Consider the following 8,296-nt stretch of genomic DNA (forward strand, 5'->3'; position numbering starts at 1 on the left):
TCATCCACCGTCACACGTGTTTGACAGGCTGTGACAGTCAGACAGAAGAAAAAAAACAGAGGAACTAATACAAGGGAGTTTTAAAATCATCTATCCACAAAAAATAATAGCAGTACATTGCCAGTGTCCAGTGTATTCACCTTCTAGCTCCCTAGAGATCGCTCTTTGGTATGCAGGTACAAAATCAAAGAGTGAGAATGACAGTTTGTGATTTCATGGTGTGTTATCGGCAGAAACAAATTGTGGTTTTCATGCTTTACTTTTGCACTAATTAACAAAACGAGATGTAACATGCTGTTGGGTGGGTGTTATTGTTGTTTGGGAGAGCCAGGTTAGCTTTCACTCATGATGTTTAGCTAAAAAATGACCATTTGAATCCAGGTTTCAATTTTAAGTAGAGAAATGTGAACTCTGTAAAGGCATATTAGATGCCAGTATTTCCTTTTATATGACATCTGGTCGATTTTAACACCATAATTCTATCTGGTCATTAGAATAAAAAAAAAAGTCAGATAAACTATGTTGTTGTGAGGACTACCTGTAAAAAACTTCTACTCTCTCACTCTCTCCATCCCTCTGTCTCTCTCTCCCTCTTGACCAAAGGGCACGGGGTAAATATTAACCCTGACAGACTTCTGTGAAAATCTCTGAGCCATTTTATTTGGAAGGAGGTGTGACAGATTACCGAAGAAGGGCGGATTCCTCAGTGGCAAGAGGTAGCGGCTCTCTTTACCCAAACACTTTGGGACCCGTGCTCTGACATGCTCCTTTAGCACCCTGTCAGGAGACTATTCCCAAAGCAAACATAGCCAGATCTTTCTCTCCACAAGGCAGGCCCTCATAAACTCCCTGAAAGGACTTAGAGTGCTGAGGAGCCATAAGAAAACAAGATGTGGGGAAACCAAACAGACCTTACAAAGCCCCTGGACATGGTGTCTTTAGGCAACTTAACAGAAGTATGGTGTTCACTTAGGGGAGAAAATGAAAAGGCGAATTTGAACTCCGTTTTATCTTAGCAGGTCCAAACACACACCAGTGCTCTGCATTTCATGCCGAAAAGTGCCCGAGTGATAGCAACAGAGAATGGAGGAAAAGTCTGAGGAGCTGTTAAATCAATTTTCTGAGTGGTGTACAATATTTATTTCAACGTGTATATTCTCTCTGCATTTTATGATATTTGAGGGGAGCACTTTTTTTAGTGTCCTGTTGGAGTTGAGGCAATCAAATAATATAATATATTACTTATTGCCCGTTGATGACATGAGGGGAATGTTCATTCTGGCTAAACACGGACTCGGGCCTTGCAGTGTCATGTATGGTCATGGTGTGAGATTCTGTCACAGTCACGATAATACAGTCCACACACTGGCTTAGCAGGCAGGAAGTGTATGAGGAATTTTAAACCTGGACAGCTGCTAGAGAATATGCAGGTTTCTTTTATTTAACACGAGAAGCTTTATTTTCCCCAGATATTTAAAACTCTGCCTGTTGTTTGTGAATCAAATTAAGATTATTTTTTTAATTGATTTCCTTCTGATTGATCTAATTAACATTGTTTTTTCACATTGAAGTAGTTACATTTACAACATGAGATTAGTGAATAACACAAAGACTTTTGGTGAACCGCAGTCATCGTTGTCTGATGATGAGGCAAACTTAATTCTGTGACTACTGGTAATAGTTCTTGAATCTGTATCAACTTTAAACAGCAACGCGTCGTGAACAAAATATTGAAAGCCACCAATTCACTTTGAAGACAACGTGAAAATTATTTGGAAACGGCTCCTTCTTATTGTCACGAATCACAATGGTAAGATCCAGATCCAGTATTCAGGACTTCATTAGATTTCTTTAGGTTCTCCAAATACACAAAAATACAAATACAGATAATGGCAGTGGAGGAGCTAGGACAAGAGCAAGGGAAGATACAGACATTTATACACAAGGTCATGACACTTGGGTAAACCAGGTGGGAAATACGGCGGGGACAAATCGAGAGAAGGGTTTGATAGCAAGACAAGGGAAGTCAAACTCAATACACCATCAGAATACACAGGAAGTCGTTAACAAAGGATGTTACACAGACAGAAACTTAACGGGAAACACAGGAAAAGCGGGGATAACCTAAAAATCCAGGAATCAGTAACAAAAGCATAAGAACTAAACCTAAGCTTGAAGGTAAACTAAGGAAAGAAACCAAGAAGCGCTAAAACAAGGACTCAAACTACCAACACTCGGATAATAAACAAAACAGAATAATAAATGGCCTGTATTTATATAGCGCTTTACGAGTCCCTAAGGACCCCAAAGCGCTTTACACATCCAGTCATCCACCCATTCACACACAGGTGATGGCAGCTACATTGTAGCCACAGCCACCCTGGGGCGCACTGACAGAGGCGAGGCTGCCGGACACTGGTGCCACCAGGCCCTCTGACCACCACCAGTAGGCAACAGGTGAAGTGTCTTGCCCGAGGACACAACGACCAAGCCGGGGCTCGAACCGGCAACCTTCCGATTACAAGGCGAACTTCCAACTCTTGAGCCACGATCGCCCCAGAGTCCAAACACAACCTCTGGTTCATAGTCCCAGGACCAGGACTCACCTCTTTCCCTCTCTTCCTGTTTAAACAAAACTCTGTATTTAATCATTAGTTATTATTAATCTGTGGCTCTCTTCCACAGTGTGTCTTTTATCCTATCTTCCTCCCATCACCCTCAACTGGTTTCTGCAGATCTTTGCACCTCCCTGAGCCTGGTTGTGCTGCAGGTTTCTTCCTATTAACAGGGAGTTTTTTGTCCCCACTGTCACAAAGTGCTTGCTCATAAGGGGTCATTTGATTGTTGGGCTTTCTCTCTGTTATTTTAGGCTCTTTACTTTACAATATAAAGCGCCTTAAAGTGACTGTTGTTGTGATTTGGTGTTATATACATAAAACTAAATTGAATTGAATTGACCGTTACAGTCATGGCTGGAAAAAGTGCTTAAAGAACCAGCTGAAACAGCCTAAAGCCTTTTATAAAACTGTCGATAAATGTAAGGCAAGGCAAGTTTATTTGTATAGCACAATTCAACAACAAGGTGATTCAAAGTGCTTTACAGAGACATTAGAAACAAGAACAAATAAAAAGCATGATTTAAAATTGAATAAAACAAGCAAATAAACTAACTAACTAATTAACAAACAAACAAACAAACAAACAACAGTATATAAAATCAAAACAGATAAAATCAGAACAGTAGATAAAATCAGTAGTTAAATGTAAGTTTTGAAATTTAAGCTTAAAGTGTGGATTTGGTGCTTTATTCAAATGCAGCTGAGAACAGGTGAGTCTTCAACCTGGATTTAAATAAACTGAGTGTTTCAGCTGATCTGAGGCTTTCTGGGAGTTTGTTCCAGATATAAGGAGCATAAAAGCTGAATGCAGCTTCTCCGTGTCTGGTTCTGACTCTGGGAACTGATAAAAGACCGGATCCAGATGACCTGAGGGATCTGGATGGTTCATACTGGGTCAGGAGGTCATTGATGTATTTTGGTCCTAAACCATTCAGAGCTTTATAGGCCAGCATCAGAACGTTAAAGTCTATCCTCTGACGGACAGGCAGCCAGTGTAAAGACCTCAGAGCTGGACTGATGTGGTCCACTTTTTTGGTCTTAGTGAGGACTCGAGCAGCAGAGTTCTGAATGAGCTGTAGTTGTCTGACTGATTTTTTAGGTAGACCTGTAAAGATGCTGTTACAGTAATCAAGCCTACTAAAGATGAATGCATGGACTAGTTTTTCCAGGTCCTGTTGAGATATCAGATCTTTTATCCTTGATATATTCTTGAGGTGATAGTAAGCTGACTTTGTTATTGTCTTAATGTGTTTTTCTAAGTTTAGGTCTGCATCCATCACTACACCCAAATTTCTCGCCTGGTTTGTGGTTTTTAGATGTATAGATTGAAGTTCTCTGGTGACCTGTAATCGTTTTTCTTTGGCGCCAAAGACTATTACCTCAGTTTTGTTTTTGTTTAGCTGGAGAAAATTGTGGCACAACCAGTCATTGATTTCCTCAATGCATTTACCAAGAGCCTGTACAGGGCCTTGGTCTCCTGGTGACATTGTGATATATATTTGTGTGTCATCTGCATAGCTGTGATAGTTTATTTTGTTGTTGTTTATAATCTGTGCCAGTGGGAGCATGTAGATGTTAAACAGAAGGGGTCCCAAGATGGAACCTTGGGGAACTCCACATGTGATACTTGTCTGCTCAGATGTGAAGTTACCTATTGATACAAAGTATTTCCTGTTTTCTACGTATGTTTTGAACCAGTTTAGTACAGTTCCTGAAAGACCTGTCCAGTTCTCCAGTCGTTTGAGTAATATGTTGTGGTCAACTGTATCAAATGCTGCACTGAGATCCAGTAAAACTAGGACTGACATTTTTCCACTGTCTGTATTCAGACATATGTCATTAAACACTTTGGTCAGAGCGGTTTCAGTGCTGTGGTTCTGTCTAAAACCTGACTGGAAGGCATCGTAGCAATTATTCTGTTTTAAGAAGTAACTGAGCTGTTGAGAAACTGCTTTTTCAATGATCTTACTTAAAAACAGGAGATTTGAGATCGGCCTGTAGTTGTTCATTTGTGTCTTGTCAAGATTGTCCTTTTTCAGTATAGGTTTGATTACAGCAGTTTTTAGTGATTCTGGAAACACACCTGATAATAAAGAAAAGTTGACGATCTGTAACAGGTCTGACTCTAAAGTCTTTGAGACCTTTTTGAAAAAACTTGTTGGCAGGACATCTAAACAGCAGGAGGAGTTCAGTTTACCTAAGATGTCCTCCAGGTCTTTGCTGTTAATAGGTTGAAACTGTTTCATGGTGTTTAAACAGTTTTTTGGTGGGCACAGTACATATCCTGGATCTGCTGTTGATGTACCAATTGCTTGTCTAATTTTTTGGATTTTTTCAGTGAAGAATTTGGCAAAGTCATTGCAGGCCATGCTCGAATGAAGTTCAGCTGCCACTGACACAGGAGGGTTTGTTAGCCTGTCAACTGTAGAAAATAAGACCCGAGCATTATGGCTGTTTTTAGTGATGATGTCAGAGAAGTAGGACCTCCTTGCATTCCTCAGTTGTAAATTATAATTGTGAAGTTTCTCTTTATAAATGTCATAATGAACCTGGAGGTTTGTTTTTCTCCATCTGCGCTCAGCTTTCCTACACTCTCTTTTTTCATTTTTCACCAGTGTGGAGTTTCTCCATGGAGACTTTTTCCTTCCAGAGATAACCTTCACCTTAATGGGAGCAATAGTGTCCATTACATTTAACATGTTAGCATTGAAGCTATTGACGAACTCATTGACTAGTAGTTATAAGATATATATATTTGTTTTTAAGAAGAACAGTGATTTTTACATACACTTGTAATCTGTAGTGTATCAAGTGATGTAAAGAACACGCACTGAAATATGAAGTTGACCTAAGGACTTCATATATTGATTGCAATATGTCAGCCAAGAGTTGACTTGCATGTGTGTGTGTGTGTGCGCACGCAGCTCTGTGACTGCAAGTAATTTCCACACGGTTAGTTATCCTTAAGCTTTGGTCAGAATACACAGAGGGACAAACCTCTATTACCTCTGAAGCCAAAACTGGGTCAGATGGTTGAACCAAGAATTAATTTACAGGTGCTGGTATTGAGTAATATAAAGGTTCACCAGGTTGTATAGGCGGGTTGATGATAAAGGGCAAGGGGGCAAATAGAGGTAAATTCTTAATTTAGAATTGGAGCCTAATGAGTGGATTCCTCGGGGGTTAAGAGGGATCAGTGTTTCACAGTTTCTGCAATTGAAAGAGTTAGCCAAATGGATCATCCATTTATTCGTCATCTGGGTCTTAATTGGAATTCAATTTAGGAGTGTGTGTATGTGTGTGCGTGTGTGTGTGTAGCAGCTTGTGTGTGAGCATGTACAATCACGGGGCACGTCGGACCCTCTTTTAAATTTGCTTTGCTTGATGGGCTCCAAAATACATTTCTCTTGAGCCCCGAGCAGACTTAGATACACTTGTCACATAATCAAATGTGAAATACAAAGTACTGTATGGTGAAAGGGCCAGGACTTTATTCCAATGGAAATAATTTACTTTTTTTCCTCTCCCCTCTCCAGCCGGTTGCTTTCATGTCATTTAGATGAGTGGTTAATAAGGCAAAGCGTTAAGAGGATTATGATCTGGTTGGGCCGTGGCGGTGCTGGAGAAAGTAGGGGAGGGGGAGTCAGAGCATCTAAGGCAGCTTGATGTGGGGGGGGGGGGGGGGCACATATTGGCTGGTACAATACTGGGCAGGAGGAGAGCATCCTCCTCACTGTCAAGATTCATTTAGTCAGAACTAAGCACTCCAATAGACCTGAGCTCTCCAATAGGCCATATCTTCGTCCTGTTCTTTCGGGCTGGGGAGGATTTTCTTTAAAGACTCTCTATCTCTTTCTCTGCCTTAATGAAGACCAGTGGTATTGGTAAGCCAATGAGGAGGTGGGAGCCCTACTCAGTTTGGGAAAGGGGCAGATGGAGGAATCAGGGGACTTCATATTTCAGCCTGGGCCTGTGAAGATTTTAGGGTCGTGTGTGCTGGGGAATCCAAAGATGGAGCTTAAGCAAAAAGGCTTTTGAAAAACGGACACTTTTTTGGCCTTCCCAAGTGGTTTGACTTGAGAGAAAAGGAAGATATTTAGGTAAAATCTCTTACAGGTTGAAGACTCACCTGTTCTCAGCTGCATTTGAATAAAGCACCAAATCCACACTTTAAGCTTAAATTTCAAAACTTACATTTAACTACTGATTTTATCTACTGTTCTGATTTTATCTGTTTTGATTTTATATACTGTTGTTTGTTTGTTTGTTTGTTAATTAGTTAGTTAGTTTATTTGCTTGTTTTATTCAATTTTAAATCATGCTTTTTATTTGTTCTTGTTTCTAATGTCTCTGTAAAGCACTTTGAATCACCTTGTTGTTGAATTGTGCTATACAAATAAACTTGCCTTGCCTTGCCTTACAGGTAAAGCGGACTTCACCTGAGAATCATCCTCTTGATGTGTTCTTAGAAGAACTCTGAGGATGGACAGGACTTGATGCCGTATCTCTGAGAAAGCAAATGTAACGAGAGGCACCTCAGACAGATTGCTGCCACGGCTGGTGGGCTGCCAGTCCCCTCGTGCCTTCTCCAAGCGCGGTGCTTTGCAAGAGCCAATTTTTAAGAAATCTCCGTGGATCAGCCACCGAGAAGACACAAGCCTCCTCCCCCCCACCACCACCTCCACTGTTCCCAAACCCCCCTCCTCCATCCTTTTCTCCATCATAACCTCACACCCCACCCTGCGACTCACAACGCCCGGCACCAGGCTTCTTAAATGCATCTTTAATTCAGCAACTTTGAAGTGGCACTACAGCAAATGCACTCAATCAATTATAAATGAAATAATCTCCTTATAATATTAGAGATTTTTAAAGTCTAAGAAATACTGGGAGATTAGGGAGCCCAAATCAGTTTTAGCGGTATCTAAAGTGACAGCAGGAGAATCATTGGAAGGAGCGGGTAGAAACTTAAAATGATTATGTAGATCTGTGTCACTGCCGAATGTTTCTGCAAATCCCTGCTGGATCTACCGCAAAGGAGGAAACAGATTATTCCTGGCCTTATTTAAAGGGTTGGAGTTCTTAAGTGGCTTTTTAAAAGGAAACATTTATATATATTTACACATATATTTACTGCTACTCTCTCTACCTCTCCGCAGCCGCTTGAGGCTCCCTCACTGCCATCTTTTACCCTCCGGGTCAGCCATGTACAAGAGCATCCTTGTTGTACAGTGGATAAAGATATTATTGAAGCTTTTGGCAACATGTACATTCAAATAATTCACAGCAGATGACTGTAGATACGTGTCATCTCCTTACATTTTCTCCCTAAAGGTGTTATTGTATCATTTTAAAAAAATGTATGTAAATTTTATGTTGTGTGCTACTTTAGATCATACAGAATAAGATACAGACACAGATAAATACATCAAGAAATGTATTTGGTGCACATAAAATAAAAAATTAACTATTTTACATGTTGTACAAGTATTTTTGTACCTTTGGGTTTTATTATAAAGGGAACCATTAGGGGAAACTGGAGCTGTTTGACCGGCTCATTCATTTAATTACTGTAAAGAGTACATAAAGGCCATAAACACAGAGAGACTGAGGAGGAGCTTCTTCCCGCAGGCGATACGGTCTCTCAATCACACCACCACACAGTACTGACCCACACA

General features: G+C 40.5%; 1 long non-coding RNA gene across 1 annotated transcript in view; it reads left to right on the plus strand.

The window, feature by feature from the left end:
- Positions 1-7,946, plus strand: part of LOC309699870 — a 29,236-nt gene extending 21,290 nt beyond the window's left edge. The window contains exon 3 of the long non-coding RNA XR_014274518.1: positions 7,042-7,946. This is a non-coding gene — a long non-coding RNA (uncharacterized lncRNA). The remainder of the gene's footprint in view (positions 1-7,041) is intronic.
- Positions 7,947-8,296: the final 350 nt, after the last annotated feature.

The sequence above is a fragment of the Aulonocara stuartgranti genome (genome assembly GCF_965226115.1).
Source record: "Aulonocara stuartgranti genome assembly, chromosome: 23".
NCBI classification, from domain to species: domain Eukaryota; kingdom Metazoa; phylum Chordata; class Actinopteri; order Cichliformes; family Cichlidae; genus Aulonocara; species Aulonocara stuartgranti.